Source organism: Lipotes vexillifer, unplaced genomic scaffold (genome assembly GCF_000442215.2).
Source record: "Lipotes vexillifer unplaced genomic scaffold, Lipotes_vexillifer_v1.1 scaffold614, whole genome shotgun sequence".
In the NCBI taxonomy this organism is placed as follows: Eukaryota; Metazoa; Chordata; class Mammalia; order Artiodactyla; family Lipotidae; genus Lipotes; species Lipotes vexillifer.
In genome coordinates this window covers 977933-1003135 of record NW_006787203.1, presented here as the reverse complement: position 1 = coordinate 1003135, position 25203 = coordinate 977933, and positions in this window count along the sequence as shown.

Here is a 25203-nt window from a genome sequence, read left to right as displayed (position 1 = left end):
ACAAACTCTTATAAAAAAACTTAAGAGGAAAGAACACTTCAAGCTCATTTTACAAGCCCAGCATTATCCTGATATCAAAGCATGATAAGGACACTACAAGAAAAGAAAACTGCAGGTTAATACGCCTGATGAATATAAATGCAAAAATTCTTCAAAAAATACTAGCAAACCAAATCCAGTGCAATATCTGGGACATATTTCTACTTGAAAAAAGTATCTGTTGTTTATTCTGATATTCAAATTTAACTGGGAATCCTATATTTTGTCTGGCAACCATAGCTGGGAACTGCCTGAGGAACTATGTATAACGTATCTCAGATAATCAGCCCAAAGATGTTACAGAGAAGAATATTTAGCACATGGCTCCCATCTCCATCCGTTAAAGTTTGTAGGGGTGGATTGGGGAAACAAACAGGAGCAGAAAGCAAAAGATAAGCAATGCTGCTGAAGCCAGGAGCCCTCAAGCTACAGGTGCACACTGCTGGTTGCTGTAGCAACAGCTGCAGCAAAAATGTGGGCCAATATGTTAGCCTATAAAAGATCTCTAACACGCCCTACATTAAAATTGCAATGAGAAAATTTCACATTTGGGGGGAGAAATATGCCCTAAAAATTGGTGCCACCATTGTCACCTCTCTCCATTCTAGTGACAGATGGAAAAAAAATTATTTTCTTTTTTATTGAAACCAGCATGTAGGAAACAGAATCATGAAACGACAATAATACAGACACGGCATTTCATCATGCTTTTAACCTCAGAAAAAGGTGAGCCAGGCTGTTCAACAAGGGCACACCAGGAAAAGCCACATAATTTCTGACAGTTTTTCTGAACAACTAACAAGATCCCCATAAGCCACTGTTGGGAGATGGATGTCACATCATACTGAATTTCATTGTGAAGCAATGTGACAAGCAAACGAGATTCTATCTGGACCACAGTAGAGGTAAATGAGAGCAGCCTGGATACTCTGCCTCTCCCAGTGTAGATCATGCCATTCAAGGAAAGAGCTTCTAACCACTAAACAAGAATTCCAAAGGGAAGATGCCCCCTGAGCAAACCCTGAAGAACAAATCCCACGGGAGTGAGCAGAGGGGAGCTTCTGCCTATAGGAGGAGCTGAAAGGTTTCCAAGGATGAATCTTCTCCAAACCAATGGAGACTTTCTCAGCACTAATGAAAAGTTCCAACTCACTGTTTCTTGATGGCTGAGAACTGAGTTTGAGATCCTCTTCTTTTGACCTTTGCCAAGACCTTGTGGTTTTTCCTATTTCCACTCAATTTCAAATTGTTAAAAACTCTCAGAAGAAAATAGCACAAGATTTCATATTTTAAATTTGTGAACCATCTGTATCTACTGACCTTTAAAATAATCCAGTATAAATCTCAGTTGAATTATTTGAAGAATTTTTAAGTTGCAGTATTTGCTTATTATAAGTACTTATGATCACCTAACCTGGGGGCTGTGGGGAGGGAAGGAATAGCATATCCAGTATTCCTACAGACTAGATACATTTGCAACATTTGGCATTATATTCCCTCTCTTTTTATAATTATCACAATAATGAATGATTTTGTAAATGATGACAGCAGGATGAATTTCAAAATGTTCTTCTAATCCCCTATTCATTGGTATTCAAAACAGGTTGGTAGAAAAATCATTCCCACAGAAGTGACGTTCTCCCCATGGTGAAATTATATACAACATTATCATCCTGGCTGCTTTCAGTCTTTTATTTCCAAGATTTTGTTCACCTTTGAGTTCGTTTGTTCCTCTTTTCTCCAATCAAGAGGTTATTTAGTCCATCTTTGTGGCCTCTGTTGGGTGTGCTCTTCACCTGAGTGGGTCTGTTTACACAGGTAGGTGCCTGTAAAGCACCAGGAAGGGTCTCCTTTTTTGAACTCTGCTATCAAAGTCAATAGGCCCCTGAGTTTACTCTGTATAGTTTACCATCTACATTGTTAGAAAACTTCCATGTAGAACTAAGCCCATTATCATATCACTTATGTGAGGAAGTTAGAAAGGTACGGAGAGTATTGAGGATCCAGATAAGAGGGGAAAAGTTTTCCACATAAGGAAGGAATGACCTGTTTAATGAATACTGTGTGCTAAACTTCCTTCCTCCAGATTGTCTGAAACTAGAAACCAACAGTCAGCACTATGCTACCACTGTTTCCTCATCCTAGAGAAATCACATTGAGTAGGCACTGAAATAAACTAAGGATTAGTTCCAATTTGAGGGGGTTTTCTAATTATTCTAAATTGTAGGTGTTTGTTGGACCAGAGATCAGGGAGAAAGGCATGCCAGATGTCAGATTTTTTCTATTTTTGTCTGCTTGGAGCCCCAAAGGGGAACAGGAAATAAGACCAGTCCCATTCATGATTTTTATTTATTGAAAAGTAAAGGTTATACTTTTGTGGTCTGCTGCCACACACATTGCCTCCTATCACTCCTAATCACCTAAAATCAAAGAAACATCATAGAGCAACTCTTTTAATCTTATAGGTGAGGAAACAGGAACTTCCCTACAGTTATACGTTACTGGTGAAGCTAGGTCTAGTACCTGAATCCTGAACCTAAAGTCGACCCCAAGCCCCTTTAATTTCCTTCCACCTGCAGCCAGGATTTCTTTCTGTTCCATCATAACCATGTCACGTGCCACCTATGCTCCACCACCAATGGAAGAAAGGCTGGAATTCAACAGAAACCCCTTCTGCCCTTTCAAGATCTAATGGACCATTCAAGTACTCTAAGAATTTTTAGGTTTTCAAAATAAAGACATCTTTTGATCTTCTGAATAAGTGTGTTTTTCACAAATCAAACCCTAACTGTGGATCGACTGAGTTCAATGCACATTATGCTTCTGGGCCTGTTCCCAAAGGTAAGTTATTTTTATGTTGCTCTTCACCGGAAAGATTGCTTGCAATATATATTGTATTCACATTTTTAAAGTCACATATTCATTTTTACAAAAGTAATGGTTTTTTTATCAGTCTCAGAATTTGACTTTCACGTGCTCATTTTTCTATGTGGTAGAAAACAGACTTAGCCAGTTCTGGCTAAATTCAGTCATCTCTTGTTAAACATAGTTCAGAAATGTTCCTGCCCAGTCTTTCTCCCTGATATAGTATATATTTTTATGATCACTACTTAGGGGTGTGACCCCAAATTGGAGGAGATATTTGGCCATCAAGCAGCTGGGATTACCCTAACAGTTTTCACTCCATTGAGATGCCACCATACCTCTGTGGTGTCAGTCATTCAGCCCGTTCACTTCTGGCTGTCGTCTTCTGTTACCATCATCTTATATAATAAGCCCCTTTCAACTCCACAACTCTCTCTCCATCATCTAATGCCCACACCTTTTGCAAAAGTATGGGAAAAAGCTCCATGCCACTCTGGAACCAAGGAAACTTGCTGCCTATTCAGCCTCACTCTACCTAGACAATCCTGTCTGTCATTTCTCCTCTACTGTCACTGTACCTCAACAGGGTAGGAAATAACTCTGGGACCTTATCACTTTCATGGTTTCTGCCTGGGAAACAAGACCCAGGTCTCCTCTACCCTAGAAGCTCCATGCCCAGCTGGGTTCTATCACTTTCCCCACCAAGGTTTCAGCCCTGCAAAAACAGCACAGGGCCTCAATTCAGAGACAACAACTTTGTCTCACTCTGAGTTTTCTCTGGTTTGCCTTCATCCTGCTCTACCCAGAGTTTTACCTCCAGGCTATTATAATACTCTTTTAGTCTTATCGCTGTTGCAAGGACCTTGCCCTTGGAAGCTCAAATCTTCTTCCTCTCTATATTTTTTCTGTGGTTTACCTTCCCTGTAGTAGGTATAATAGAAGAAAAAGTCTAAGAAGTAAACAAAAACAAAACCAACAGAGTAAATAAAGGTATTTCTGTGGCAAAGCAACAAATCGGCTATTTCTTTTCAACCTCATCCCACCTCATGAGAAACCAAAAGGAGTTGAGAAGGATTTTATCAGATCATTTTCCTACTATTTCAAGTTTTAACTATGTCCCAAATTCTTAAGTTATTTTTCCAGATAAGGAGATCCACAACTTGGTCTGGATAATGTAAACCAATTATGATTGTTATGATTGTCAATATGTAAAAGTGTGGGGTGCGTGTGTGTGTGTGTGTGTGTGTCTGTATCTTACTGCTAATCCAAGTTAGTCATGACAATTTAATCAGTGGAAAATGGCTGTTACAAAGGAAATATAGGAAAATTTATGATTAACAACTTGAATTATTTTTGTGCCCAATCTTGATGACCTCCTTGGAATTCAGCTCTGGAAACTCCTTCTTAGCATACCCACCTTCTCTCCTTTACCTAATCCACACTCCTCTCTCCAGATTTCATATCTAAGGTCAGGGTCTGATTCTGCCACATGATTGTGGGTTAGCTGGTTCTGAATGGGAAAATTCCCTTTCTACCTACCAGTTTGTCATTGCTCAGTGCCCAAGTCAAATTGGCTGGCATAGATTCATAAACAAAGACATGGGGAGAGAGAAGTAGGAGACAGGAAATGGACTGGGTCAGAAGGATTCAAAATAAAGCTACATATGGTAATATATAATTTTGAATACACTGAGTGAGATCAAATTATGGATGGCTTTGAAAACCATGTTTTGTTGTTTTGAGACATGATAGAGCAGGCAATGGGACCCATGGTAGGTTTATAGAAGAGAAGTGAAATGATCAAAATGATGTTTTAGGATAATCTGTTGAAAGATGAAGTGGAAAGAAAATTGTCAGGAGCCCAAGACTTAACTTTCCAGCTGAGTTTACCTGCTGGTGCTATTTCCCATTTGTCAAAATACTGCTTTGTGACTTGAAGCCATGCTGCAGCAAATTTTTTTTTGCTAGAAACTTGAACAAAGATTTCTCAATTCACCCATTATGAAGAACAATTTATAACAGAAAGATAGAAAATAATGTTAACAATCTTTCTTCACAGGAAAGACAAATCTGACATAAAAATAATCCATTTTTTTGCCAATGTTTATCCCTTATACATAGGATGGTTATCCTCCTAGAAAAATAAGAAATCATTTTTATTTCATCTTCACTCTGTCAATTTACAAACACATTTATAGCTTCACCCATCTTAGCACTATGCTTCCTGTTATAACAAGGAAGCTGTTTCTTCTTCTACTTAAGATCAATCCCTCCACCAGTGTCCTGGGAGAGCCTGGTGACCTGAGAAATATGGCTGCAATGTTGAGAGTCCATTTGAAGTCATTGTCAAAAATAGATTGGGGAACCAAAAAGCCTGTTGTATGACATTCTCCCAGAGAGCTGTACTGTTCAGATACAGGTGCAGAAGACATGGGTACAAGTTTCATCTTTAGTTGGGTTTTGCCAGACAGTTGAAACAAAATGTTAGATGCGGAGGGGAATTTAATGCATGGAATGTGGCAGAGAGAAAAAAGACAAGGGCTTACGGATTAAAGAGGAAATGCAAAGACTGATGGATTGGATAAAAATGGACAATCCATGGACTGAAGAGGCACATGAGGTCAAAGAATGATCAGAGGTAGCGAATAACTTCACTAGGGAGAGAAGAGATTGTGAGACAGAGTAGCATATTTACATTGATGAGCCTATAGGTCAAGTTCTTTATTCTCCTCTTCACGGGAGCCAGTGGCTCAGGTACAAAGGAAGAGATGGTGACTGGAGATGAAGAGGGCCCTAAACCGAGAAGCCACACGCTTAGCTGTTCCTTCCATGTGTCTACTAAAGCCAGGCAGGATGACGGCAAAGACTGAGATGGAAAGAAAGCCTGTGATACAGGTGCCAAAGTTTTAAATGAAGAAGGGAAAGCGAACTAGAAGCACTATTTAAATATCCCAAAGCCTGCCTTTGGACCTGCTCACGTCCAAGCAATAAATTAAACTAGGAGACTATTTTAATCTTTAGTAAATGCCAAGTCTTCACACTTCCATAAGCTCTATACTATTTAGTTTAGGTATTTCCATACTCCAAAAAAAAAAAAAAACAAAACAAAAAGAACTACCAAGGTGGAAATATAGAAACTTCTGTTTTTAAGAAGAGCTGGATCTGCTAAGTGGCTCACACTCTAAATAAGACTGTCCTTTTATAATTCCTCTAGAACAATCATTCTGTATTAGTGTCAGTCACTTTAATGCCCTCACATCCAAAAGTGCTAGATATATTGTTTTCCTTAGAAGGGACTTTCTGCCTAAAAACCTAACTATTGAAGAGGAAAAAAACTCAAGGAATATCCAAAAATCCTTAGTAAAACAGTACTGATATAGGCCAGGGATGGAATTAATGCAAACCTTGATTTAGTATCAATACTAATCATTGAGTAGGAGAGGAGGAAAGAGAGGAAAACAAAAGTTTCATCAAATACGAATGGGTTTTATGATTAATTAAATGAAACGATGCTGATCCTACTGCTAAGAATATTGGGTATGTCCTCTTTAAATCCAATTCTAATCTAATACATTCTCCCCAATATATTTAAGGTTATCATGGAGCCTGTAGGACTCATATATCTTATGGCTGAACTAGAGAAAGACAGTATTTTTAATTTGGGATAACTCAAGTGGTCAGAAGCAGAGGAGAGGAGAGATTCCTTTGGAAACAGCCATTCCTAAGTATTATCTGACCAAACAAAACCTGATATATTTAGATCAAATAACACAAAATATAAATGAACAGAAGGACTACAATCCTGGTCCCTAAATAGCACAACTCTTGGCTTTTGCCATAACTGATAAAATGTGTGGTCCAAACCTAAACAGTATCATGTTTCCTATTCATCAGATATTGACAAGTATTCCCTGGTCTTTCTTTAAACAAAGGTTCCTTAATATTTTCTAAGTGTATAATTTACTCTCTGAAATTGTAATGGCCTTCTAGCTTGGTATAAATTTTTTCAGGCTTCCCAAATTATAGAGACTTGAGAAAATGAGCAATAGTTACTTGAACAAACCTGACTGAATATTGCAAAATGGTTCCAGGCTTTGCTGGACCAAAAGTTCCTAGAATTACTATGGCTTGAAATAGGAGATCAAAATTTCAAAGCAAATGAAGGACTTCCAGTACACTGCTGTTGAGAACATAAATGACTGACCAGTTTGCAAAACTGTTGAAAGTTTCTTTAAAAAGAAACCTCCCATGTGGTCCAGGCATTTTATTCCTAAATATTTACCCAAGAGAAATAAAAACATATATTCATACAAAAACTTCTACACAAGTGTTCATAGAACACTTGGCAATAGCCAAAACTTGAAACAATCCAAATGTCCATCAAAAGGTAAATAGATAAAAAAATTATGACATATATCCTTACAATGGAATACTACGTAGCCATAAAAAGGAATGAGCTATTGAAACACTCTACCACATGGATGTCTCTCAAAATAATAAAGCTGAGTGAAAGAAGTCAGATTTAAAAAGAGCACATATTGTCTGCTTCTGTGTATATAAACGTCTAGGAAAGGCAAACTAATGTAGGGGCATAAAAGAGAAGGAAAAATTTGAGAGGGAGGGATTACCAAGGGGTCAAGGAAACTGTTTCCAGTGATGGATATGTTCATTAACTTGAATGTGAGTGAGGATTGTATGGGCATTTTTATATCAAACATGTTACATTATACACTTTAAATATCTGTGCTTTTATATGCCGATTACACTTCACTAAAGTTGTTTAAAAATAGAGATTTTGCAAAAAGTAGGCATATTGTTAAAAATGTTGCTACTTCTTATTAAAAGAAGAGGGTTTTATTAGTGTAAAGAAGGTAATAAAAATAACACTTGTATCATAGAAACTTCATTTGGCTATTAAGCCCCAGAGCTCTATTTTCTGTACAATGACTTAAGCATGCATTAATTATACTGGGAGAAAAATTTTACTTTACATCCTAACACTTCTCAATATTAATGGTTTAAATAACCAAAGGTGTCAGTAATTAAGAGACTTGATTTCAAGGTGCTTCTTTTTATCTAACACTCATTTTAAATAATTTGAGATAATGTAAAAAGTGTTAAATTAGAAAGAATTAAAAATTGGACTTACATTATTGAAACCAAAAAGGATCATGTGGGGCTCCTGGGCATGGAAGCCTTTCAAACAATTGCTAATCAGGGAAGGGAGGGGACACAGAGTTAAGGGAGGAGCAGCCAAGAAACAATGGTGCAGCCTTGGGGCAGGGTCCTGGTTCTGCCTCAAGGGATTCACATAACAATATCTTTGAGCTCTTTACAGAACTAAAATCCCCAACAAGTGGAAGATGTTAGCATTCTTCATTCTGGAGAAGACCACCTGAGGCCAGATTGAAGGAACTAGAGAAGCTCATCAAGAGACTACCTGAGACCAGATTAAAGGAGTACAAGCCCTGCACACACCCTAATCCTTATCAGCAACCTTGCCCTTGAACCATTGCTATAAAACTCAACACCAAATCCTCCCAGGTTGTGACACACAGCTTTGAGGGGTATGAGCCTGCTGTGTCCCCCTTTGCCTGGCAAAGCAATAAAGCTCTTCTTTTCTACTTCACCCAAAATTCTCGCACCCAAATGCGAGATTCAATTCAGCACCAGGGTACAGAGGCCAAGCTTTCAGCATCACTATTAAGCTAAATATACCAAATTTGAACCTGAACCTTCTCTAATCTTATTAATCCATCTTTTCACATCAACCCATCACCACCTAAACTTTCTCTCCCATCCTTCTGCTCCTGCCTGTTTCATACCCTTTTCATTTCTGTTCTTTCACCCAGCCTCCTTCATTTTCCTCTGTATTGTTCCTTCTTTTTTCATTTCTCTTTGTCTCTTTATATTTTATTTTATTTTTTATTTTATTTATTTATTTATTTTTTGCAATACGCGGGCCTCTCACTGTTGTGGCCTCTCCCGTTGCGGAGCACAGGCTCCGGACGCGCAGGCTCAGTGGCCATGGCTCATGGGTGCTGCCGCTCCGCGGCATGTGGGATCTTCCCAGACCGGGACACGAACCCGCGTCCCCTGCATCAGCAGGCGGATTCTCAACCATTGCGCCACCAGGGAAGCCCATGTCTCTTTATATTTTAAACATTGTCGATCCCTTCATGTATTCTTTCTACTGAAAAAAAAATTAAATTCAATGTGAAGGTTCTTTTTCTTTCAGAAAGAGAAATGTTAATGGTTTTATTCACTTTTCAAACTAAAAAAGAGCACACAACTCAAAACCCAGCAACCATAAAATATATATTTCAACAGGGATAGAAGAAAAAAGAAACAGACAGACCAAAAGGCCTATAAGAGGAGAAATTTTTTAAGAAAAGAAGGTAGGAAGGAAGGCAAGGAAGAGACCATCGAGAAAAGTCAGTGGGTTTAGTTATTAATATCAGAGCCTAATATCTGAGATTCAGCTTGCAGTTCATCTGCGACACTTTATGAATTAATTTTCCTCTCCGATTTAGAACATCCCTTTTTAATGGTTGTGACAAGGTCCTCTAGAAGTTACTAGGTTGCCCTACCTTTGCTCTTTGAAAGATAATAGTCATCTCATTTCACAGCATGTCAAAGCAAGGCTGGTATCAGTGTTGATGTATCCTCCTGAGTCATTTTTGCAATTATCCAGACTGTGCTTTTTTTGTTGTTTTGCTTGTTATTGAAGGGAGGGGCATTTATTTCATCCCAGTGTATGTATTTTTAAAAGCCTTTACTCACACACAAAAACATGAATCACTTTATCGTTCTGTGTATACTTGTTGATAAAATTCAGAAGCTCTTTTGCCAAATGGGAATAAACACTTGTAATTAAAAGGAAACCACAAGCCTTGGGCCAGAAAACACTCTCAATCTCCATGTTGTATGTAATGAAAATAAGCCAAAAGCTAATGTTGCTCTCATAGGTAAAAATGCCTTCAGGCCCTGAAATCCAAGGTCTTAATACAATAGTCATGACAGTTACAATAGTCATGACAGTACACTAGGGAATAAACAGGAAAGTGCAAATGGGATGAAGTAATAATGCAATTCATTTCCTCCTTAACTCATGGGGTTCCTGAACTTTGTGGAAATGTCCTTGACAATTCTGTCATTATCATAAACCAAGTGCTAAAAGGGAGCATGAGGCTCAAGGAAAATTCTTCACTGAATAAAATTTTCTTATCAGGAATTAATGCCCTAAAACCCAGAAATATGAGAATTTTGTTAGCAATTCACACTATCTATGCAATCAGACATAAAGTAGCTGCCAGTACCACTATCAGCAAGTGATACTTACAGATAGTTCTCAGGTGGGCATTAAACCCATGGATTATAGGATCAACAGATTTTACTGAAATTAAGTCACCTCTGCAGAGTTGAAATGATAGCTATTACTAGAACAGCTAAAAAGAGAAAGTTTATTATGTTTTGAAGGGCAGAGAATAGACTAGCAAAAGAACCAGGCATCTAAGAATGAACTTAAAATAATAATGTTGATACACACCAGCTCAGCAGCCTACCATGGTCTTAGAAACAGACACAAAATTATACTTACATTGCTTTATACTTACATTGCTTTTTAGTTATCCAGGAATAACTAAATCCTTGATCTATGGGATATTAATCACGGAGGCATTATAGATTTTTGCATTTTCCATTTAATCACCATAATATGAATTCGGCATCTTTTAAAAGGTCTTTCATAAATTTTTTAAGGCAAATGTAATTGGTATTTCTGGCTTACCATGAAACTATGGATGTTATATTGCAAGTTAAAGCATTTATAAGAGAAATTTATGAAGGATCTTCTAGTAATATTGAGTTTTGCTAGTTCTGACCTTAAAAGCCAGAAGTAAACCTAAAGATGCCACCAAAATTGCAGTCCAGAAAATACAGTCTTACACTTCATCAAATGAAAATATTTTCAGCAGTACTAAGAAAATAGTCTTGATAAATTGCAATGCCATGAGAGCTTTACTTTCTAGTGGTCAATTTTTTTTTTGGTTGTGTTGGGTCTTCATTGCTGCCTGTGGGCTTCCTCTAGTTGCGGCGAGCAGGGGCTACTCTTCATTGCGGTTCACGGGCTTCTCATTGCGGTGGCTTCTCTCGTTGCAGAGCACAGGCTCTAGGCGCGCAGGCTCCAGTAGTTGTGGCACACGGGCTCTATAGCTCAGGCTCAGTAGTTGTGGCACACGGGCTTAGCTGCTCCGTGGCATGTGGGATCTTCCAGGACCAAAGTGTGTCCCCTGCATTGGCAGGAAGACTCTTAACCACTGCGCCACCAGGGAAGTCTTCTATAGTGGTCAATTTTTATTGAACATTGAATATGCCAACACTGAAGTGTGATTTTTCCTATGGATTTGTGAAGCCCAAATGAAGTAATGAAAGTCCCTGTACTAGTCAGCTCAGGCTGACATAGCGAAATAGCATAGACTGGGTGACTTACACAAAAGAAATGTGTTGCTTATGTTTCTAGAAGCTGAGAAATCCAAGATCAAGGAGTTGGTCAGTTAGGTTCCCAGGCAAAGGCTCTTCCTGGCTTGTAGATGGCTGCCTTCTTGCTGTGTTGCTGTGTGTGACATGGGGGGGAGCGGGGGGAGAGAGAAATCTCTCCCATGTTTCTTCTTATAAGAGCACTAATCCTGTCATGAGCGCCCCATTTTCATGACCTCATCTAAACCTAATCACTTCCCAAAGGCCTCATCACATTGAGGGTTAGGGCGTCAACATACGAATTTTGGAGGAGCACAATTCAGTCCATAGCAGTCCCTATGACTGTCCTATAATTCCTGGCATTCTTATGACATTGATATTGTATTTGATAATATAAAATCCTCAAGAGTTTTTGAATTGTCTTCTCCCTTCCCTCAATTATGCCTCATAATCCTGGTCCTCACATTTTTATAACTACTCCTGTACACCTTTCACTAACTTCTTTTTCTCTTCTTACTCTTAGCTCAAGACTGTGTCATAATACCTCACATGAACAGCAGACAAGAAACTAAGAAAAGGGAAAGAATGGGAAATGCAAAGGATCACGTCAATGGTGTGGAAAGAATCCAGAAATGCAAGTGGTAATCAAGGAGATGCAAAATCTGGAGGTCAGAATAAGAGCCATTATCCTCTTAACTTGAGAGTTTAGTGAGAGTTGAAAAATAGGGAAAGGCAGGTTGTCAAAAACCAATGAGACTGAAATGAAGTTATGATAAGTGAATATATTTGAATAGATAATGAATCTAGATTGAGTAGCAAAGGATTTTTCTGACCAGTTCTTAGTCCTGTGTTCTCCTTACCTTATAGGTTCTTCTTTGATGAGCGTATCTGCTACCACAGTTTCAATAATTGCCTCTAGTCCTATGACCCTCAATTGACAGTTACAGTCCTAACCATTCAATTAAACCTAAATTCTCTCTCTCTACTTGGGTGTTCTGTGATCACACATTTGAACTAAGTATGTTTGAATATAAATTATGCATCTTTCACCCTAAGTCAACCTCTAATATGAATTCCCTATTTTCAGATCCATGGACTACAATTCTCATAACCAACTGGGAATGTCATCACCCTACAGTCAATCTGTAATAAATTTTGCCAATTTTTCTTACAAAATAATTCTCATACCTGACTTACCTTTTTTTACTTCCATGCCCATAACCCTCAGCAAGGCCTTAACTTCCTTACTTCATCATGAAAGTGAGGATAGTGAGGCTTTCCTACAACAGAGAGACTATGGACTACAGAATAATAGAGATAAAGATTATACAAATTGTGGAGTACAGTGACTGCACCTTATAAATGAGGACTGACTAAAGACACATCTATTCTAGAAAGTCTTCATTTCAATTAAGAATCATTAGAGAGAAACTTGGGTTATCACTTTCTCAGATATGGTCTGGGTCATCTTACAGGTCAATGTTTGACTAGGCAGCAAAGAACACATAACATCAGTTCTTTTACTTAAAATAATACCAGAATGGTTAGCCAGCCAAGTGTGTATACTCTTCACCCAAATCAATCTGTAATGTACATTTTTGCAATATATAATAAGTTGAAAATATAACTGAAAATTTAATCTCTAAAATGTCTGTATTATTTTAAAATTAAAAATCAAGAAATATAAATTATTTTTATGGAATGTTATTTTAGTAAGATGCTTTAATAAAATAAAAATCATTTCTAGACATCTCATTTTAAGGAGGTTTGAAAGAAAGTTTATTATTATTAACTGGTATTTTTGATCTGAAAAGTATGAATTATAAGAACATAAGGTAGAGAAGAAACTAAGATCCTAGAAAGTTCTTGTTGTCAGCTTAAGCACATGGGTTTGATTTTGTTAGTATGAGAGATAATTGAAGGTATTTGAACAGAGGAAAAGTCAAAGTTTTTTTTAAAGATATTTATTTTTTTAAGATTTTTAAAAGATTTTTCAAAGGTTAATGTGATCTAAAATAAATTAGAGCAGGAAAAATGTCTGTGGGCAGGGAACCCAGTTAGGAAGTTGTCCTCTTAATGCAGGGAAGCAGTGATTGAATGTGTGAACAAGGGTGGAAATAGTGTGAATGGAAAGGGAGTTATGATACTGAACAAAGAAAAACAAAGTAACAGATTCCATCAGCAACCATGAGAGGCAGTGATTAAAAGATAAGTAGGGGGCTTCCCTGGTGGCGCAGTGGTTGAGAGCCTGCCTGCCGATGCAGGGGACACGGGTTCATGCCCCGGTCCACGGGAGAGGCCACAACAGTGAGAGGTCCGGGTACCGTAAAAAAAAAAAAAAAAAAAGATAAGTAGGAAGGAAAGGTGATGCTGAGCTATAGGAAAATGGTAGTAATAGTGGGACAATTTGGAACTTCAAAAAGGAAACCAGTTCGTGGAGAAGGATGTTGATTACAAGTTTTTAGCAGTACCACATCTGAAGTGAGAATGATATATGCAAACTGTACCACAGACAGTTTGGAAGGGAGAGTGTGGGACTCAAAACAAGGATCAGTGTTCCACAGGTTGATTGGGAAGTGTCTGTATACCTGCATCTCTCTGTGTCTCTCTCTCCATCTATATATACATATTTCAAAGGTAAAGAGTTGTCAGTAGACACTGAGACAATTGGGCGAAGGAGGAACGGGTCCAGTAGAGTCTGGAAGAATTCTTTTATACTAATATTTTGGTGGTCTTCATTACAATTGGATTTGACGTGATTTTTTAATATCACACACTTAAATGCCTATCCTACTTCTTTAAAACGATTTACCTATTTCCTCAATTTGAGAGTGCTGGAATAATGCTGTGTACTAAATCAGGAGTCCAGAGGCCTGGACTCATCCTCCAATTCCATCACTAACTTGTTAATGCAAACTCAACATTTCTTTTTTTTTTTTTTTTTGAATTTTTGAATTTTATTTTTTAAACAGCAGGTTCTTATTCGTTATCTATTTTATACACATCAGTGTATACATGTCAATCCCCATCTCCCAATTCATCCCACCACAACCACTTTCCCCCCTTGGTGCCCATAGGTTTGTTCTCTACATCTGTGTCTCTATTTCTGCCCTGCAAACCAGTTCATCTGTACCATTTTTCTAGGTTCCACATATATGTGTTAATATATATTTGTTTTTCTCTTTCTGACTTACTTCACTCTGTATGACAGTCTCTAGATCCATCCACGTCTCAACAAATGACCTAATTTCATTCCTTTTTATGGCTGAGTAATATTCCATTGTATATATGTACCACATCTTCTTTATCCAGTCATCTATCAATGGGCATTTAGGTTGCTTCCATGACAGGGCAATTGTAAATAGTGCTGCAATGAACACTGGGGTGCATGTGTCTTTTTGAATTATGGTTTTCTCTGGGTATATGCCCAGAAGTGGGATTGCTGGGTCATATGGTAAATTTATTTTTAGTTTTTTAAGGAACCTCCATACTATTCTCCATAGTGGCTATATCAATTTACATTCCCACCAACAGTGGAAGAGGGTTCCCTTTTCTCCTCACCTTCTCCAGCATTTGTTGTTTGTAGATTTTCTGATGATGCCCATTCTAACTGATATGAGGTGATACCTCATTGTAGTTTTGATTTGCATTTCTCTAATAACTAGTGGTGTTGAGTAGCTTTTCATGTGCTTCTTGGGCATCTGTATGTCTTCTTTGGAGAAATGTCTATTTAGGTCTTCTGTCCATTTTTGGATTGGGTTGTTTGTTTTTTAAATATTGAGCTGCATGAGCTGTTTATATATTTTGGAGATTAATCATTTGTGCACTGATTCATTTGCAAATATTTTCTCCCATTCTGAGGGTTGTCTATTCATCTTGTTTATGGTTTCCTTCTCTGTGCAAAAGCTTTGAAGTTTCATTAGGTCCCATTTGTTTATTTTTGTTTTTATATCCATTACTCTAGCAGGTGGATCAAAAAAGATCTTGCTGTGGTTTATGTCAAAGAGTGTTCTTCCTATGTTTTCCTCTAGGAGTTTTATAGTGTCCAGTCTTACATTTAGGTCTCTAATCAATTTTGAGTTTATTTTTGTGTGTGGTATGGGTATGTTCTAATTTCATTTTTTTAAATGTAGCTGTCCAGTTTCCCCAGCACCACTTATTGAAGAGACTGTTTTTTCTCCATTGTATATCCTTGCCTCCTTTGTCATAGATTAGTTGACCATAGGTGTGTGGGTTTATTTCTGGGCTTTCTATCCTGTTCCATTGATCTATATTTCTGTTTTTGTGCCAGTACCATATTATCTTGATTACCGTAACTTTGTAGTATAGTCTGAAGTCAGGGAGTCTGATTCCTCCGGCTCCGTTTTCTTCCCTCAAGACTGCTTTGGCTATTCAGGGTCTTTTGTGTCTCCACACAAATTTTAAGATTTTTTGTTTTAGTTCTGTAAAAAATGCCACTGGTAATTTGATAGGGATTGCATTGAATCTGTAGACTGTTTCGGGTAGTATCATCAATTTCACAATATTGATTCTTCCAATCCAAGAACATGGTATATCTCTCCATCTGTTTGTGTCATGTTTGATTTCCTTCATTAGTGTCTTATAGTTTTCTGAGTACAGGTCTTTTACCTTCTTAGGTAGGTTTATTCCTAGGTATTTTATTCTTTTTGTTGCAGTGGTGAATGAGATTGTTTCCTTAATTTTTCTTTCTGATCTTTTGTTGTTAGTGTACAGGAATGCAAGAGATTTCTGTGCATTAATTTTGTATCCTGCAAATTCATTGATTAGCTCTAGTAGTTTTCTGGTGGCATCTATAGAATTCTCTATGTATAGTATCATGTCACCTGCAAACAGTGAGTTTTACTTCTTCTCTTCAAATTTGTATTCCTTTTATTTCTTTTTCTTCTCTGATTGCCGTGGCTAGGACTTCCAAAACGATGTTGAATAACAGTGGCAAGAGTGGACATCCTTGTCTTGTTCCTGATCTTAGAGGAAATGCTTTCAGTTTCTCACCATTGAGAATGATGTTTGCTGTGGGTTTGTTGTATTTGGCCTTTATTATGTTGAGATAGGCTCTTTCTGGAGAGTTTTCATCATAAATCAGTGTTGAATTATGTCAAAAGCTTTTTCTGCATCTGTTGAGATGATCATATGGTTTTTCTTCTTCAATTTGTTAATATGGTGTGTCACACTGATTGATATACATATTTTGAAGAATCCTTGCATCCCTGGGATAAATCCCACTTGATCATGGTGTATGACCCTTTTAATGTGTTGTTGGATTCTGTTTCCTAGTATTTTTCTGAGGATTTTTGCATCTATATTCATCAATGATATTGGTCTGTAATTTTCTTTTTTTGTAGTATCTTTGTCTGGTTTTGGTATCAGGGTGATGGTGGCCTCATAGAATGAGTTTGGGAATGTTCCTTCCTCTGTAATTTTTTGGAAGAGTTTAAGAAGGATGGGTGTTAGCTCTTCTCTCAATGTTTGATAGACTTCACCTGTGAAGCCATCTGGTCCTGGACTTTTGTTTGTTGGAAGATTTCTAATCACAGTTTCAATTTTGTTACTTGTGATTGGTCTGTTCATACTTTCTATTTTTTCCTGGTTCAGACTTGGAAGGTTATACCGTTTTAAGAATTTGTCCTTTTCTTCCAGGTTGTCCATTTTATTGGCATAGAGTTGCTTATAGTAGTCTCTTAGGTTGCTTTGTATTATTGCAGTGTTTGTTGTGACTTCTCCTCTTTCATTTCTAATTTTATGGATTTGAGTCCTCTCCCTCTTTTTCTTGATGAGTGGCTAATGGTTTATCAATTTTATTTATCTTCTCAAAGAACCAGCTTTTAGTTTTATTGATCTTTGCTATTTTCTTTGTTTTGATTTCATTTATTTCTGCTCTGATCTTGATGATTTCTTTCCTTCTGCTAACTTTGGGTTTTGTTTGTTCTTGTTTCTCTAGTTCCTTTATGTGTAAGGTTAGATGGTTTATTTGATATTTTTCTTGTTTCTTGAGGTAGGCTTGTATATAGCTATAAACTTCCCTCTTAGACCTGCTTTTGTTGCATCCCATAGGTTTGGGATCATCGTGTTTTCATTGTCATTTGTCTCTAGGTATTTTTTGATTTCCTCTTAGATTTCTTCAGTGATCTTTTGGTTATTTGGTAACGTATTGTTTAGCCTCCATGTGTTTGTGTGTTTTACATTTTTTTCCCTGTAATTCATTTCTAATCTCATAGCGTTGTGGTCAGAAAAGATGCTTGATATGATTTCAATTTTCTTAAAGTTACTGAGCCTTGATTTGTGACCCAAGATGTGATCTATCCTGGAGAATGTTCCGTGCTCACTTGAGAAGAAAGTGTAATCTGCTATTTTTGGATGGAATGTCCTATGAATATCAATTAAATCCATCTGGTCTATTGTGGCATTTAAAGCTTGTGTTTCCTTATTAATTTTCTGTCTGAATAATATGTCCATTGGTGTAAGTGAGGTGTTAATATCCCCCACTATTTTTTTTTAATTTTTTAATTTAATTTAATTGTTTTATATAGCACGTTCTTATTAGTTATCTATTTTATACATATTAGTGTATATAAGTCAATCCAAATAAGTCCCCCACTATTATTGTGTTACTGCTGATTTCCTCTTTTATAGCTGTTAGCAGTTGCCTTATGTATTGAGGTGCTCCTATGTTGGGTACATATATAATTATTATATCTTCTTCTTGGATTGATCGCTTGATCATAATGTAGTGTCCTTCCTTGTCTCTTGTAACATTCTTTGTTATAGAATGTATTTTATCTGATATGAGTATTGCTACTGCAGCTTTCTTTTGGCTTCCATTTGCATGGAATATCTTTTTCCATCCCCTCACTTTCAGTCTGTATGTGTCCCTAGGTCTGAAGTGGGTCTCTTGTAGACAGCATATATATGGGTCTTGTTTTTTGTATCCATTCAGCAAGCCTGTGTCTTTTGGTTGGAGCATTTAATCCATTCATGTTTAAGGTAATTAACAATATGTATGTTCCTATTACCATTTTCTTAATTGTTATGGGTTTGTTTTTGTAATTCCTTTTCTTCCCTTGGGTTTCCCACTTTGAGAAGTTCCTTAAGCATTTGTTGTAGAGCTGGTTTGGTGGTGCTGAATTCTCTTAGCTTTTGTTTGTCTGTAAAGCTTTTGATTTCTCTGTTGAATCTGAATGAGATCCTTGCCAGCTAGAGTGATGTTGGTTGTATGTTCTTCCCTTTTATCACTTTAAATATATCATGCCACTCCTTTCTGGCTTGTAGAGTTTCTGCTGAGAAATCAGCTGTTAACCTTATGGGAGTTCCCTTGTATGTTATTTGTTGTTTTACCCTCATTGCTTTTAATAATTTTTCTTTGTCTTTAATTTTTGTCAGTTTGTACTTTGTATCTCGGCATGTTTCTCCTCAGGTTTATCCTGCCTGGGACTCTCTGAGCTTCCCGGACTTGGGTGGCTATCTCCTTTCCCATATTAGGAAAGTTTTTGACTATAATCTCTTCAAATATTTTCTCAGGTCCTTTCTCTCTCTCTTCTCCTTCTGGGACCCCCATAATGTGAATGTTGTTGTGTTTAATGTTGTCCCAGAGGTATCTTAGGCTGTCTTCATTTCTTTTCATTCTTTTTTCTTTATTCTGTTCCACAGCAGTGAATTCCACCATTCTGTCTTCCAGGTCACTTATCCGTTCTTCTGCCTCAGTTATTCCACTATTGATTCCTTCTGGTGTATTTTTCATCTCAGTTATAGTATTGTTCATTTCTGTTTATTTGTTCTTTAATTCTTCTAGGTGTTTGTTCTTTAATTTTTCTAGGTCTTTGTTAAACATTTCTTGCATCTTCTCTGAATTCTTTTTCTGGAAGGTTGCCTATATCCACTTCATTTAGTTGGTGTTCTGGGGTTTTATCTTGTTCCTTCATCTGGTACAAAGTCCTCTGCCTTTTCATTTTGTCTATCTTTCTATGAATGTGGTTTTCCTTCCACAGGCTGCAGAACTGTAGTTCTTCTTGCTTCTGCTGTCTGCCTTCGCAAACTCAACATTTCTCACCTCTAAGAACAGAATCCAGAAAAGAGATTAAATTTAAAGAGTCTCTTGCTGTCTTCTGCCTGAAATGACATGCATTTTCTCATCTTCAGCACTTGTTTTCAGGGAGGCACTTCCTCTGTGCATCAAGGCCACAGGGTCCCATCACACTCTCTTTTATTGTTCACTAGGTCACCTCCCCTGACAGTGGCAGGTTATCTCTCCTAAAAGCCTCATCACTTCATTTGTTTTTTAAATTAACCAAAATCCCCTTATCTACTTTTTATTTCTTTGTTTGTTGAAACTCCCATAATTTCCTTTGGACAGAGTGAAGACTAAGAGGGTCTAGGTTTGCTCAAAGAGCTGACTTACTTGTTCCTACGAATCTGTATAACTAAGAGCATGTGGTTAAAACAGAAGGCATTCGTGTCCTCTCCTTCGATCATGTAAAGAGCACAGCTATGTCATCTTGTCCTGATCATCTGACAAAAACTACCACAGTGCTTATGAATTTCACTTCCATTACTGCTGAGAGATGTTATGGGAATTGATGGACACAAAAGAGTAACTCCTTAAAGGGAAATACTGTATAGTAAGTCCCCTACATATGAACCTTCAAGGTGCGAACTTTCAAAGATGCAAATGTGCCAGAGAAAGGACAAAGAGAGACAAGAGGAAGAAGAAGTAAGTGAAGAACTGAAGAGATTCATGATGCAGGAAATGACAAGAGGATTTTCTTTATTTGAGGAGGCACTGTTAGTCTTTGAGGTACAGGACCTGAACATATAACAGTACACGAAGGTTGCAGCGGACATTCAGAATGCAATCCAGTGCTACCATGTAATCTGTGATGAGAAATAAAGAGCTACTAACCAGACATCACTGGATCATTCTTTCAAGAGGGTAGAAAGAATTGAATCGAGCAAGGAACTAGAACCTGTGCCATCAATATCAGGCATGAGTGAAACTGCAGCTTGTCCTCCATCTCCTATTGCTTACGATCCTTCAGCTCTACCATCTCCCTCCTCCTCTCCCTCCTCCTGTCGGTAACTCTTCTTGCCTTTTCACTCAATGCCAGCGCCTGTATGCCAGCTGCTGTACTGTACTACTGTACTTTTCAAGGTACAGTACTGTAAGATTAAAAATGTTTTATTTTTTGTGTTTGTTTTTTACATATTATTTGTGTGAAAAGTATTATAAACCTATTACAGTAGAGCACTATCTAGTCGATTGTGTTAGCTGGGTACCTGGGCTAATTTTGTTGGATTTACGAACAAATTGGACTTATGAACACACTCTCAGAATGGAACTCATTCGTATGTAGGGGACTTACTGTAACATATTTATTAATGTATATATATTACATATAAGTGTATGTGTAATATATGTATTGTATATGCATATGTCCCCCTTTTTTTTAAATTTGAGAACCTATTGCTCTTAAACTCAAAACTATGAAGTACCCACTTATGTATATGGGTAGAAATCACCAATTCTTATAAAAATGTGCAGTCTAGTTAAAAGTTGTGGGTTTTTTTAATTTGTTTATTTATTTATTTATTTTTGGCTACATTGGATCTTCATTGCTGTGTGTGGGCTTTCTCTGGTTACATTGAGTGGGGGGCTACTCTTCATTGCAGTGCACAGGCGTCTCATTGAGGTGGCTTCTCTTTGTTGTGGAGCATGGGCTCTAGGCACGCGGGCTTCAGTAGTTGTGGCTCACAGGCTCTAGAGTACAGGCACAGTAGTTGTGGCACATGGGCTTAGTGGCTCCATGGCATGTGGGATCTTCCCGGACCAGGGTTCCAACCTGTGTCCCCTGCATTGGCAATCGGATTCTTAACCACTGTGCCACCAGGAAAGCCCCTAGTTAAAAGTATTTTTATATGGATAAGTAACTATGACTATAGAGCAGAAAGTAAACACTGTATTACCAGATTGTTTCCAGGTTCTGGTCAAAATCACCCCCTGAGGCCTCTGCATTTAATGAGGTCCCCTATATTCTCCTAGTTAAAGGGATCATGTGGTTTATCACTCAAAGTGGTACATTATTGAGAAAGGGGCACTTTAGTAATGACTTCAGGGAACTAAGTATCAACTGGGACAGTCCTGGGCAAATCAACCTATGGCTGCTCTTATGGGCTGAATTATGTCTTGCACCCACCCACCCACACCCACCCCCAAATTCATGTGTTAAAGTTCTAACGCAGTATCTCAGAACATGACCTTATTTGAAGATACGGTCTTCACAGAGGCAGTCAAGTTAAAATGAGGTCATTAGGGTGGGCCCTAATCTAATATGACTGGTGTCCTTATAAAAGGGCAAATTTGGAAACAGACACACATACAGGGAGAGCACCATGTAAACATGAAGAGAGCCATTGATAAGATAAGGAGGAAGAACTAGAACAGTCTCTTCCTCACATCCCTCAGAAGGCTGCCAATATCTTGATTTTGGACTTCTAGCCTCCAGAAGTGTGAGACAATAAATTTCTGTTGTTTGAACCACCCAGTTTGTGGTACTTTCTTACAGCAGTCCTAGCAAACTAATTCAGTCACTCTACTAGTAAATCTCTTTCTGGTGTTGTTAGTCCCATATGGATTTTGATTACTTGCAACCAAAAGACCTTTGACTTCAAGACTTCAGGAAATCAATGTAAACAAGGAAAGGAGACATTGTCTAAACCACTTAGGACAGCAATTCAAGACAGCAGGAGTGCATGAGAGCTCACCAAGGAAGAATGTGATGTTTCAACTCTATTCTTTCTTAAGAATCTGTTCAGGGTGGAGAGAGTCTTAGCAACAGCAAGAATGCCCTCAACGTCTAAGATCATGATTGTGGGAGACTGTTATTCAGCATGTAGTTATTCCATTATTTCCCCCACTCATGGGACTTGCTTAACCTCAGGGTGGATCAAAAGAACTTTTCACTTTGGCCTTAGGTGTATGGCTTGCTTTGGCTACTGGGATCTTAGCGAAGTGATGCAGAATGAGGTTAGAAATGTATAAGAGCCACAGAACTTGCCTTCTTGCACCTCAGCCATCACACAAGATGAGCTTCCCTTGTGTGGTTCCTATTCAGCCTGGACCATAGTATTATTACACCTGGAGTAGACCTGAGCCCTATGGACAGACACCAAGGCCAACTGGACTCAGAGCTTGCAGCAGAGCCAGCCAAGCCCAATCTAAATCAGCCAATCTGCAACCAACCCACATATGAGGAAGTAATAATAAATAATTGTTGTCATAAACCACCAAGTTTTGGGAGATTTTTGTTACACAGCCTTGTTGTGGCAATTGCTAAATAATATACAGGACTTCACTTTATTGCAGATACTATTAATTGTGCTATGTGGTAACTAGTGTGCTGATCTTGGTGCAGATATCATGGGAGACCATATTCCCACCTTCAAGGAGCTTCTAGTTTGGAAGAGAAGATAAAAGCACATTTTAAAATTGGCAAATAATGCAAAGTAGTGTTCATCTAAGTGCCAAGTAATTCAGCATTAAAGGCTGTAAAGAGCATTAACAGCAACACAAAGATCTTGGTCCCAACTGGGCCACGGATTACATAATCTATGCACGCCTATGACAAATAACCAAGGGAATAAAATAGTAACAATAACACAAATGTCATACAGCGTAAATGAATAATTCCTTATTTCTCATGATCCTATCCTATTATTCAATCATAATTTTAAAATTACTGTGCATTTTGACTTTCCTCTCTATCTAGCCTCATGCAGTTTTCTAAACTTAGTAGGTAAAACTTTTTTATAACTCTACCAAGAAAAAATGTTTCTTTTTTTAGACCTGACCTGATGTTGTATCTTCAAAGAGGGCACATGGGTAGCACTTGTAAAGCACACTTGCAAAACACACTCTGCAGGGAAAGGGGTGTAGGTAAATGTCTATAAACACATCTCTGTGCTCTTCTTTAAAATTATACTTGTAAAAGTTATTACACAGAAAATCCCACGGATGACTAATATTAAATTGAATAAATATCCCCCACACCATGGGAATCCCAGAAGCAACAACAGAGGAAAACAACCAATTGACTTTTTCCACACTTCTGAGAAAGGGAACCAAAGGCACTCATTAATCATTACCCACTGAACAGTGATGAATGATTATTTGTCTTTTTTGCTTAACCTAATGAGAAAACAAGAGCTACTATTAAGTTCCTTTTTGTGTATAATGCCACAAATCATAGATTTGGCAAGAATGGGGGTGGGGAGATGCCCTGTTGATTTACTGCATCACCATGATCAAAAACAGCTAAAATATGAGGTCTGAATAATTAATATGGATTTCTCCATAGGTTACTTATTCCTTTGGTTACATATCTTCATTTTGCTATATTTTTGATAAGGAAATAATTAAGTAGTATAATTATTATCATTCCTTTAGTTCTAAGGATATGAGTAGGAGCATATCATAGGGGAGACAGAACAAGAAACTAGGAATGGAAAATTTGAAAAATATGCAGACGTTAGAAGTCTGGACAGGGATGTATTTGAGAAACTAGATAGATATCTATAAACCAATAGATCCCAGGTACCAGAAACAGTCTACACAGTAGATCAGAAATCACATTTGAAATCAGATACCACACTGAGTTGTTAGCAATGAAAGTAAAAACCACTTAAATCAGTGCCTCTCAAACTTGAATGTGCATACATATGGCCTGAGAATCTTATTAAAATGTAGATTCTGATTCAATAGTCCTGGGGTGGGATCTGAAATTCTGCACTTCTCACAAGTGTCCAGGTAATGCCAATGCTGCTAGTCCACATTCCACACTTTGAGGATCAAGAGTTTAGTCTACCCAGAAATGGGGATATCAGAACATTAGGAGGTCAGTCCAGAGGTTGTGAGATAAAAACTCCAGTCACAGTAAGCTAATGATGCCTTAGGCCTCAGCCAGGATGTTATGTACCCCTGCTTCTTGCCAACATAGCAATCAATCCCAGGGCACAGAGAGCCCGAGGTCCACAGATGGAAGTAGGTGATCCAGGGGAAGTAAGTAAAACAGATTTGAGAGGTAAACACAAGGGTAAGTGCCAATATTATCCAATACAAATGTGAAATCGAACAACTATACATCAACTCCCACATTCCGATTTTAATGGGGCCCCAGAAATTCAGTCTATTTTTGATATATGTAGTAGAAAAAGTTTTGGGTGAGCGGCACTGACTTATTTAACTCAGAATAATTGTCAGAGTTTTAATTCTGATCTAACATTCATCAGCTTTGTAACACAAATCAAGTTCACTTGGTCTCAGATTCCTCACCTACAAAACGGGGGATAATAAGAATACTGACCTCATAAAAGTATTGTGATGACCAAATGAAAACATGTAAAGGTCTTAGAAGAGTGCCTGGCACAGAGGAAACAAGAAATGTGTGCTATTAAAGCAAGACCTTGCCATGGTATTTCTCCAACCTCCTCTCTAGGAATGCAGGGTTACAGAGCTTCAGGGCTGAGGTGATGACTCTAAGCCAGGTAAGAACTTACCAGAAACTTCTGACCTGGCCCCAGCATGGCTCTTTAAACCCATGGACATAGGGATATAATATCAGAGCCTCAGTGTACTTGGCACTTTCTTTTTATATCTAAAGGCTATTTGGGAGGGAAATACCTTATTCCTGCTTTCCCATCATTCTCTTTTCACCATTTCCAATCTCAATTACTTCTTTTTTCCTCTCCATTATTAACATATTTGCTGTAACCTTCTAGATGTTAGTGCCCTGTATTTGGAAAGATATGAGTTAA